This window comes from Salmo salar, chromosome 04 (assembly GCF_965601325.2).
Source record: "Salmo salar chromosome 04, fSalSal1, whole genome shotgun sequence".
Lineage (NCBI taxonomy): Eukaryota > Metazoa > Chordata > Actinopteri > Salmoniformes > Salmonidae > Salmo > Salmo salar.
The window spans coordinates 7948396-7960784 of record NC_138294.1 but is presented as its reverse complement, the minus strand read 5'-3'; the positions used below and the strand labels follow the sequence as shown (position 1 = coordinate 7960784).

The 12389-nt window shown below is 45.7% G+C and overlaps 1 non-coding gene across 1 annotated transcript; it reads left to right on the top strand.

Annotated features, from left to right (window-relative positions):
- Positions 1-7831: 7831 nt before the first annotated feature.
- LOC106564715 (uncharacterized) lies at positions 7832-10572 on the top strand. Its single transcript, XR_014391983.1, has 3 exons — positions 7832-7927; positions 8625-8679; positions 10252-10572. It is a non-coding gene; the product is annotated as an uncharacterized LOC106564715 (transcript).
- The last annotated feature ends 1817 nt before the right edge of the window (positions 10573-12389 follow it).

Here is a 12389-nt window from a genome sequence, read left to right as displayed (position 1 = left end):
GTGTCCCTTTCCTAACAGGGGTATGACTGTATCATGGGTATGACTACATCAGTGGTATGACTGTGAGTCTATGTGGGGGGGGGGGGGTGGCACTGAACAGTCAGTGTGTGTGTGAGCACGTGTTAATGCATATGTATGTATGATATGTGTGTGTGTATGTGTGTCTGAGCAATCAGCTGGGGACTTAATAGAGAAATAGACAGAGAGACAGACAGATAGGCAGGTAGGCAGACAGACGGGAAGGACGGACGGTCGGAGGGACATACAGCACGTCTGACCACAACCAACTGACCACACTGACCAACCTACCAACCGACCACATTGACCACACTGACCAACCGACCAACCAACCCCACTGACCAACTGACCACAGTGACCAGCTGACCAACCGACCACACTGACCAACCGACCACACTGACCAACCGACCACACTGACCACACTGACCAAACAGACCAACCGACCTGACCAACTGACCAACCGACCACACTGACCACACTGACTAACCGACCACACTGACCAACCAACTGACCACACAGACCAACCGACCAACTGACCACACTGACCACACTGACCAACCAACCGACCACACCGACCAACCGACCACACTGACCAACCGACCAACCGACCAAACTGACCAACTGACCAACCGACCAACCGATCACACTGACCAACCAACCAACCGACCACACTGACCAACCAACCACACTGACCACACTGACCAACCGACCACACTGACCACACTGACCAAACAGACCAACCGACCTGACCAACTGACCAACCGACCACACTGACCACACTGACTAACCGACCACACTGACCAACCAACTGACCACACAGACCAACCGACCAACTGACCACACTGACCACACTGACCAACCAACCGACCACACCGACCAACCGACCACACTGACCAACCGACCAAACTGACCAACTGACCAACCGACCAACCGATCACACTGACCAACCAACCAACCGACCACACTGACCAACCAACCACACTGACCACACTGACTAACCGACCACACTGACCAACCGACTAACCGACCACACTGACCAACCGACTAACCGACCACACAGACCAACCGACCAACCGACCACACTGACCAATCCGACCAACCGACCACACTGACCAACCAACCAGCCGACCACACTGACCAACCGACCAAACTGACCATCCGACCAACTGCACAGGAACAAGAAGAAAAAGTAGTTGAAAGTGAAATTGAGATTTTCAGATGATTCAGAATTCAAAAGTATTTGATTGGAGGATCCTCCAGATCGATATTGCGCACATGTAGCATTCATCAAAGGGTTGATGGTTGGTTGATGATGCATGAGCTGGCGCGCACCTTGAAAAAAAAAATTGTGTGGAGGTGCTGACTAACAGCTAATAAACTATAAACTATCAAAATAAAGAAAGTCGCACACTCCATGTATTAACTCACACCAATTTAATGGGTATTTACCAACATTTTGGCATTCACTGTGCCTTCCTCAGGGTGACCGTGACCACACTGACCAACCGACCAACACACTGTCCAACCGACCAAGCGCCTGTAGGGTTAGGGTTAGGGTTAGGCCAAAAAGTGCCGGCGTTTTGAGGCCTTCCTCATTGACTGCTCCACATGTGTCACCACTGATGTTAGAGTCTAGATGAAAACCAAGATACTTAGTTGTTGTTCCCACTGGTACTTCCTGTCCTCCTAGGATTAGTGGTGCAGGTTGTTGATGGTCTCAAGAAAACCATATCGGAATTTCCACAGAATTGTTCCCATTCAGGAGCATGTAGCTGGATGTGGCCCAGTCTTCCAGCTGCTTTGCCTCCAAGCCCATGGAAGTGTCCTCTTGGATTCTGGTTAATGATGTAGCTCGGGACAGCCCTACATCGTCTGCATACCCAGTGTCCAGAGTGTCACTGAAGACAACTTTTCCGGTGGACATGTGAAGTAGACGCCTTCCTTCAACCTATGCAACCTCTGCTATTACTGTGCAACCATTCAATCATTTGAATGATAAATTCAACGTGGATATGAGGATCGACACTGGAGACAGGATGCAGGTACAAGGAGAACATTTAATGAACAACGGACATGAAACAGGACAGGAACAGCGTCTGGACAGGGGAAAAATAACAGCATCAATGCAGACACGGGGAATAACGTGAGGAGCAGACAGATAAAGAGGGGGTAATCAACAAAGTAATGGAGTCCAGGTGAGTCCAATATTGCGCAGCGGCGCGTAATGATGGTGACAGGTGTGCGTAATGAAGCGGGAGCAGGCGTGACAGTGGAATGTAAAAGGACTAAAACTAGTGATGGTTAAAATACAGGGGCTACAGTGGGCCTGTTGTAGCATGTTGTGTCTGTCCAGTTGAATGTGAAATGACATAGCCTAGCCCTAAACTGATTTGATAGTAGCTACTGCAGATAAAATGTCCTAAGAGCTATTTATGATGTCACAGAGGGCTACAATCATAGAATCAGGAACTAGCTAGAATGTAACAGGATCTCTATGGCGATAACAATCCTGTCAGTCCAAGCATTGTTTTATAGCAGAATCCAAGCAACACATCATTGTGTTATAAATATGGAATTGGAGGAGAAAGTGATATCAGAAAGCACAAAATGAAAAGCTCTAAATTGAAAGACAACAGGGAGGTCAAACAAGAAGATAAGTGAATTTTTGATGACGTGCATCATCAACCAACCATCAACCCTTTGACGAACGCTGCATGTGTACAATATCGATCCTGGGCAGTCGGTGTGTGTTTGCTTTGTAAAAGTGGGAGACTGTTAACAGCTTATTATTGTCTGTCCTATAGGTAGGGTGTGGGGTAGCTAGCCTGCCTGAGTGATATGGCCCCGTGGGGAGGGGACGGACGACCTAGAGGGAAACCCGTGTTCTGAGGAACACTAAAGTCTTTGACATAGTAGAAACAGTGTAACAATGTGTTAGGATTCTAATGAAGGACAAGAAGTTGACATAGTAGAAACAGTGGAACAATGTGTTAGGATTCTAATGAAGGACTAGAAGTTGACATAGTAGAAACAGTGTAACAATGTGTTAGGATTCTAATGAAGGACTAGAAGTTGACATAGTAGAAACAGTGTAACAATGTGTTAGGATTCTAATGAAGGACTAGAAGTTGACATAGTAGAAACAGTGGAACAATGTGTTAGGATTCTAATGAAGGACTAGAAGTTGACATAGTAGAAACAGTGGAACAATGTGTTAGGATTCTAATGAAGGACTAGAAGTTGACATAGTAGAAACAGTGGAACAATGTGTTAGGATTCTAATGAAGGACTAGAAGTTGACATAGTAGAAACAGTGTAACAATGTGTTAGGATTCTAATGAAGGACTAGAAGTTGACATAGTAGAAACAGTGTAACAATGTGTTAGGATTCTAATGAAGGACTAGAAGTTGACATAGTAGAAACAGTGTAACAATATGTTAGGATTCTAATGAAGGACTAGAAGTTGACATAGTAGAAACAGTGTAACAATGTGTTAGGATTCTAATGAAGGACTAGAAGTTGACATAGTAGAAACAGTGTAACAATGTGTTAGGATTCTAATGAAGGACTAGAAGTTGACATAGTAGAAACAGTGTAACAATGTGTTAGGATTCTAATGAAGGACTAGAAGTTGACATAGTAGAAACAGTGTAACAATGTGTTAGGATTCTAATGAAGGACTAGAAGTTGCACGCGCCATATAGACAACATGGTGGATCGCTGCGGCCGGCTATATCCAGCAAATAACGCTTTTGTTGCCCATTGTTGAACAGCTGTGCAACTAAGATATTTAGTAGGCTACTAGTCTACCCTGTACAACTTGAGGTTTCCCCCCTCCTTTCTTCCTAATCAATACTAGCCTACCCTGTACAACTTGAGGTTTCCCCCCTCCTTTCTTCCTAATCAATACTAGTCTACCCTGTACAACTTGAAGTTTCCCCCCTCCTTTCTTCCTAATCAATACTAGTCTACCCTGTACAACTTGAAGTTTCCCCCCTCCTTTCTTCCTAATCAATACTAGCCTACCCTATACAACTTGAAGTTTCCCCCCTCCTTTCTTCCTAATCAATACTAGCCTACCCTGTACAACTTGAAGTTTCCCCCCTCCTTTCTTCCTAATCAATACTAGCCTACCCTATACAACTTGAAGTTTCCCCCCTCCTTTCTTCCTAATCAATACTAGCCTACCCTATACAACTTGAAGTTTCCCCCCTCCTTTCTTCCTAATCAATACTAGCCTACCCTATACAACTTGAAGTTTCCCCCCTCCTTTCTTCCTAATCAATACTAGCCTACCCTGTACAACTTGAGGTTTCCCCCCTCCTTTCTTCCTAATCAATACTAGTCTACCCTGTACAACTTGAGGTTTCCCCCCTCCTTTCTTCCTAATCAATACTAGCCTACCCTATACAACTTGAAGTTTCCCCCCTCCTTTCTTCCTAATCAATACTAGCCTACCCTATACAACTTGAAGTTTCCCCCCTCCTTTCTTCCTAATCAATACTAGCCTACCCTATACAACTTGAAGTTTCCCCCCTCCTTTCTTCCTAATCAATACTAGCCTACCCTATACAACTTGAAGTTTCCCCCCTCCTTTCTTCCTAATCAATACTAGCCTACCCTGTACAACTTGAAGTTTCCCCCCTCCTTTCTTCCTAATCAATACTAGTCTACCCTATACAACTTGAAGTTTCCCCCCTCCTTTCTTCCTAATCAATACTAGCCTACCCTATACAACTTGAAGTTTCCCCCCTCCTTTCTTCCTAATCAATACTAGTCTACCCTGTACAACTTGAGGTTTCCCCCCTCCTTTCTTCCTAATCAATACTAGCCTACCCTATACAACTTGAAGTTTCCCCCCTCCTTTCTTCCTAATCAATACTAGCCTACCCTATACAACTTGAAGTTTCCCCCCTCCTTTCTTCCTAATCAATACTAGCCTACCCTATACAACTTGAAGTTTCCCCCCTCCTTTCTTCCTAATCAATACTAGTCTACCCTATACAACTTGAAGTTTCCCCCCTCCTTTCTTCCTAATCAATACTAGTCTACCCTATACAACTTGAAGTTTCCCCCCTCCTTTCTTCCTAATCAATACTAGCCTACCCTATACAACTTGAAGTTTCCCCCCTCCTTTCTTCCTAATCAATACTAGTCTACCCTATACAACTTGAAGTTTCCCCCCTCCTTTCTTCCTAATCAATACTAGTCTACCCTGTACAACTTGAAGTTTCCCCCCTCCTTTCTTCCTAATCAATACTAGTCTACCCTGTACAACTTGAAGTTTCCCCCCTCCTTTCTTCCTAATCAATACTAGTCTACCCTATACAACTTGAAGTTTCCCCCCTCCTTTCTTCCTAATCAATACTAGTCTACCCTGTACAACTTGAAGTTTCCCCCCTCCTTTCTTCCTAATCAATACTAGCCTACCCTATACAACTTGAAGTTTCCCCCCTCCTTTCTTCCTAATCAGAACAGTGATCAGTGGGAGGAGGATTTTATTCCAACATACCATGCAAATCATTTGTAATAAAACTGTACATTTCAATCAACGATCAGACATTGTTGTCAATAGATTCATTATGTTTACTGTAATCCGGCGAACATCAGCGAACAAAAATTGAGTCTATTCAAGCAATCAAGTCTCCAGTCATATGCAGTGCTACATATGTGTCATGTGGACTGCTGTCTCAGACACCTATGTCCATGATGGACACTACCAGACTCAGAAACAGCCCCCCCCACCACCATATGTCTCTATGATGGACAGCTGACTCAGAACCCCCCCCCCCCCCATCACCATATGTCTCTATGATGGACAGCTGACTCAGAACCCCCCCCACCACCATATGTCTCTATGATGGACAGCTGACTCAGAACCCCCCCCCCCCCCCCCAACACCATATGTCTCTATGATGGACAGCTGACTCAGAACCCCCCCCCCCCCCCGCGACTCACCATATGTCTCTATGATGGACAGCTGACTCAGAACCCGCCCCACCACCATATGTCTCTATGATGGACAGCTGACTCAGAACCCCCCCCCCCACCACCATATGTCTCTATGATGGACACCTGACTCAGAACCCCCCCCCACCACCATATGTCTCTATGATGGACAGCTGACTCAGAACCCCCCCCACCACCATATGTCTCTATGATGGACAGCTGACTCAGAACCCCCCCCCCCCCCCAACACCATATGTCTCTATGATGGACAGCTGACTCAGAACCCCCCCCACCACCATATGTCTCTATGATGGACAGCTGACTCAGAACCCCCCCCACCACCATATGTCTCTATGATGGACAGCTGACTCAGAACCCCCCCCCCCCACCACCATATGTCTCTATGATGGACAGCTGACTCAGAACCCCCCCCCGCCACCATATGTCTCTATGATGGACAGCTGACTCAGAACCCCCCCACCACCATATGTCTCTATGATGGACAGCTGGCTCAGAACCCCCCCACCCCCCCCCAACACCATATGTCTCTATGATGGACAGCTGACTCAGAACCCCCCCCACCACCATATGTCTCTATGATGGACAGCTGACTCAGAACCCCCCCCCCCCCCCCACCACCATATGTCTCTATGATGGACACCTGACTCAGAACCCCCCACCACCACCATATGTCTCTATGATGGACACCTGACTCAGAACCCCCCCCACCACCATATGTCTCTATGATGGACAGCTGGCTCAGAACCCCCCCCCCCCCCCCAACACCATATGTCTCTATGATGGACAGCTGACTCAGAACCCCCCCCCACCACCATATGTCTCTATGATGGACAGCTGACTCAGAACCCCCCCCCCCCCCCCCACCACCATATGTCTCTATGATGGACAGCTGACTCAGAACCCCCCCCCCACCACCATATGTCTCTATGATGGACACCTGACTCAGAACCCCCCCCCACCACCATATGTCTCTATGATGGACACCTGACTCAGAACCCCCCCCAACACCATATGTCTCTATGATGGACAGCTGACTCAGAACCCCCCCCCCCCCCCAACACCATATGTCTCTATGATGGACACCTGACTCAGAACCCCCCCCCCACCACCATATGTCTCTATGATGGACAGCTGACTCAGAACCCCCCCCCCCCCCCCAACACCATATGTCTCTATGATGGACAGCTGACTCAGAACCCCCCCCCACCACCATATGTCTCTATGATGGACAGCTGACTCAGAACCCCCCCCACCACCATATGTCTCTATGATGGACAGCTGACTCAGACACACCTCCACCACTAGAACTGTTTCTGTTGATCTCTGTTGATGGTCGCAGCATCTTGGATTACCGGGTCACGTCTGCCAGCCTTTCCCGGATTCTCCCGGTGTCACTATACCGGGGCCGACGTCACTGTGTGTCGGGGTCCGGGAAACTCAGCATCGGGTGATATTATTTGTGAATGTACAATATATATATAGCCTATCCTGTTCTAAATCAATAAATAAAGTCTCAGCTCACAGTTTAGACCAGGATACTGTCTGTTAGTCAACACCTCTACAAACATGTCAGCGCCAGCGCATGTTCTGACACGATGACCCGATTCAGACAGCTGTGACCAGATTAGTCTACTAGCTTTAGTTACTTTGATGACAGAAATGTAAAATGTCCATATCAGTAAAACAGATAGACCTACATTATCAACATGACCCCTGGTATCCTCCAACCCCAAAGGTCCATGCCAGATATTTGACCTCTAACCCCTGGTATCCTCTAACCAGATTGGTCCATGACAGACATTTGACCTCTAACCCTTGCTATCCTCTCTCCCCATTGGTCCAGGTGAGAAGAAGAAGTCATTGGGGCGGGACTACCACCCTCTGTGTCTGAAGTGTCAACAGTGTCAGAGACATTTGACCCCGGGACAACATGCTGAGGTATGGAGAGAGAGGGAGGGAGGGAAGAGGAGGAGGGAGAGAAGGGGGACCCCAGGACAACATGCTGAGGTATGGAGAGAGAGGGAGGGAGGGAAGAGGAGGAGGGAGAGAAGGGGGACCCCAGGACAACATGCTGAGGTATGGAGAGAGAGGGATGGAGGGAAGAGGAGGAGGGAGAGAAGGGGGAGAGAAGAACGGGGTTTGAGAGGGAGAGGAGTATAGCGGAGGGGGGAGACGTAGGAGGGAGAGAAGGGGGACCCCGGGACAACATGCTGAGGTATGGAGAGAGAGGGAGGGAGGGAAGAGGAGAAGGGGGAGAGAGGAACGGGGTTTGAGAGGGAGAGGAGTATAGCGGAGGGGGGATACGTAGGAGGGAGAGGGGAGAGAGGGAAGGGGGAGAGAGAGTGAGTCAGAGAGAGAAGGGGAGGGGAGAGAGGGAAGGGAAGGGGGAGTGAGGGGGGAGAGATGGAGAAGTGGAGGGAAAGATAGTGTCAACAGTGTCAGAGACAGCTGACCCCAGGACAACATGCTGAGGTACGAAGACATGGAGGGGTAGTGTGGGGAGGGAGTGAGGGAGGCGGGGTGCAGATGGTCTGTCTGTCTGTCTGTCTGTCTGTCTGTCCGTCCATCCGTCCACATGTATGTGTGTATCTATGTATCTCATGAACTAAGATGTTTTCTGTGCCTTGTGTTTCAGCATGATGAGAAACCCTACTGCACTAACTGTTACATGAAGATGTTTGGTATCAGAGGTAGATACTGCTTGGTGATGTACTGTAACTGTTGTGATGAGAAACCCTACTACACTAACTGTTACATGAAGATGTTTGGTACCAGAGGTAGATGCTGCTTGGTGATGTATTGTAACTGTTGTGATGAGAAACCCTACTACACTAACTGTTACATGAAGATGTTTGCTACCAGAGGTAGATACTGCTTGGTGATGTACTTTAGCTGGTGTGCGTCCCAAATGGCAGCCTATTCCCTACATTGTACACTACTTTGGCCAGAGACTTGGTCAAAAGTAGTACACTAAATAGGGAATAGTGTGTGTCTTAACCTGTTAGGGCTACGGGGTAGTATTGACACGGCTGGATAAAAAACGTACACGATTTAATCTGGTTACTACTCCTGCCCAGTAACTAGAATATGCATATAATTATTGGCTTGGATAGAAAACACTCCAAAGTTTCTAAAACTGTTTGAATGGTGTCTGTGAGTATAACAGAACTCAAATGGCAGGTCAAAACCTGAGAGATTCCTTTACAGGAAGTGGCCTGTCTGACCATTTATTGTCTTTCTTTGACATCTCATTCCATTACAAAGGATCTCTGCGGTAACGTGACACTTCCCACGGCTCCAATAGGCTCTCAGAGCCCGGGAATAACCTGAATGTCGTCATTCCAGCCCCAGGCTGAAACACATTATTGCCTTTGTCAAGTGGCCGATCAAGGGACTGTGGGCTTAGGCGCGTGCACTGGCCGCCCCCGTCTTTGTGTTTTTTCCTCTGTTTACCGAAAAGGAGATTCCCGGTCGGAATATTATAGCTTTTTTACGAGATAAATTGCATAAAAATTGAATTTACACAGCGGTTGACATGCTTCGAAGTACGGTAATGGAATATTTAGATTTTTTTTGTCAAGAATTGCGCCATGCACGCGACCCTGATTTACCATTATGCTAGTTCTGAACGTCACATGCTAATGTAAAAAGCTGTTTTTTGATATAAATATGAACTTGATTGAACAAAACATGAATGTATTGTATAACATAATGTCCTAGGATTGTCATCTGATGAAGATCATCAAAGGTTGTGCTGCATTTAGCTGTCTTCTGGGTTTTTGTGACATTATATGCTAGCTTGAAAAATGGGTGTCTGATTATTTCTGGCTGGGTACTCTGCTGACATAATCTAATGTTTTGCTTTCGTTGTAAAGCCTTTTTGAAATCGGACAGTGTGGTTAGATTAACGAGAGTCTTGTCTTTAAATAGCTGTAAAATAGTCATATGTTTGAGAAATTGAAGTAATAGGATTTTTAAGGTATTTGAAAATCGCGCCACAGGATTCAACTGGCTGTTACGTAGGTGGGACGAATTTGTCCCGCCTGCCCTAGAGAGGTTAAGATGCTATGTACAGCAAATATCTCATGCATCTCTCTCTCTCTCTCTCTCTCTCTCTCTCTCTCTCTCTCTCTCTCTCTCTCTCTCTCTCTCTCTCTCTCTCTCTCTCTCTCTCTCTCTCTCTCTCTCTCTCTCTCTCTCTCTCTCTCTCTCTCTCCTCTCTCTCTCTCTCTCTCTCTCTCTCTCTCTTCTCTCTCTCTCAGCAGGTAACAGGAGACTGATGTCAGACTGTCACAGCTCAGCCTCCTCTTCCTCCTCCTAGGAACCAGTCTAACCAAAAACCACCAAAATACAACCTAATGAGAACTAACATGATATCAACAAGGATCTATGTTCAACAAACCTGACATTCAGCCATCAAGCCAATGACCAACCAACTAGACCCAACATTCAGCCAACCAACATTTGACCAGTCAAGAAATACTCTGAAAGTCTCCCTCTTTCAGTCAGTCATAAAACAACTACCTTGACCACAACATTGTGTTCAATGGAGACAACGGTTGTTCTTCAATAAAACAGAAGCTTCTACAGTCGTCTGGTTGAAGTGTGTTAAACACAGAGTCTCTTTAGGCATCAACACACATCCTACACTACACATGTACTGGAGTACACAGACACACATCCTACACTACACATGTACTGGAGTACACAGACACACATCCTACACTACACATGTACTGGAGTACACAGACACACATCCTACACTACACATGTACTGGAGTACACAGACACACATCCTACACTACACATGTACTGGAGTGGACACTACCTAGTCAGATCATGTTTTAATACCACTAGAGTTCTGAACACACAGATACACACACACACTTGGCTATGAGGGTTTCAGCATGAAATTCTTACTGTATGTTGTAGTCTGTCCAAGAGGAGAATCACACAAGACTGATCTCAGTTAATTCATACTGTATGTTGTAGTCTGTCCAAGAGGAGAATCACACAAGACTGACAGCCTGTCATTTTATTAAAAGCATTCAGTTGATTACATGACAGTTTAGAGAGCAACATCATAACAATAATCTACTTCATAATCAATAATCAATATCATAACATTTATAATCAATAACATCATTATCTATATACTACTAACAACATCATAACAATAATCTACATCATAATCAATATCATGACATTTATAATTAATAACATCATGAGAGGTAAACAACAACAAACCAAAACGACTTGAGGAAAAGATGACCCTTTTACTTTAAATTCTTTTACAAAGAATGACCAGATGACTATAATAATACATGGACTAATAACATAAACACTTCAAGATAAAGAATCTAAGACACACTAAATAAGATAAGAATCTAAGAGACACTAAATAAGATAAAGAATCTAAGAGACACTAAATAAGATAAAGAATCTAAGAGACACTAAATAAGATAAAGAATCTAAGAGACACTAAATAAGATAAAGAATCTAAGAGACACTAAATAAGATAAAGAATCTAAGAGACACTAAATAAGATAAAGAATCTAAGAGACACTAAATAAGATAAAGACATTAAGACAAAAGCAAAAAGTACTGTTTTTAATACATCCTGGAACACAAAACAGATGCAATTGAGCTATTCTCTAAAAAGGACAAAACCCCATGTTACCCAAAAACACCATATTACCCAGAACCCCATGTTACCCAGAACCCCATGTTACCCAGAACCCCATGTTTCTCTGGTGGTAAAAACCAAACTAAAAGGAATCATTTGTGGGCTATACTCGGCCTTGTCTTAGGACGGTAAGTTGGTGGTTGGAGACATCCCTCTAGTGGTGTGGGGGCTGTGCTTTGGCAAAGTGGGTGGGGTTATATCCTGCCTGTTTGGCCCTGTCCGGGGGTATCATCGGATGGGGCCACAGTGTCTTCTGATCTCTCCTGTCTCAGCCTCCAGTATTTATGCTGCAGTAGTTTATGTGTCGGGGGGCTAGGGTCAGTCTGTTACATCTGGAGTATTTCTCTTGTCTTATCCGGTGTCATGTGTGAATTTAAATATGCTCTCTCTAATTCTCTCTTTCTCTCTTTCTGTCTTTCTCTCGGAGGACCTGAGCCCTAGGACCATGCCTCAGGACTACCTGGCATGATGACTCCTTGCTGTCCCCAGTCCACCTGGCCGTGCTGCTGCTCCAGTTTCAACTGTTCTGCCTGCGGCTATGGAACCCTGACCTGTTCAACGGACGTGCTTGTTGCACCCTCGACAACTACTATGATTATTATTATTTGACCATGCTGGTCATTTATGAACATTTTAACATCTTGACCATGTTCTGTTATAATATCCACCCTGCACAGCCAGAAGAGGACTGGCCACCCCTCATAGCCTGGTTCC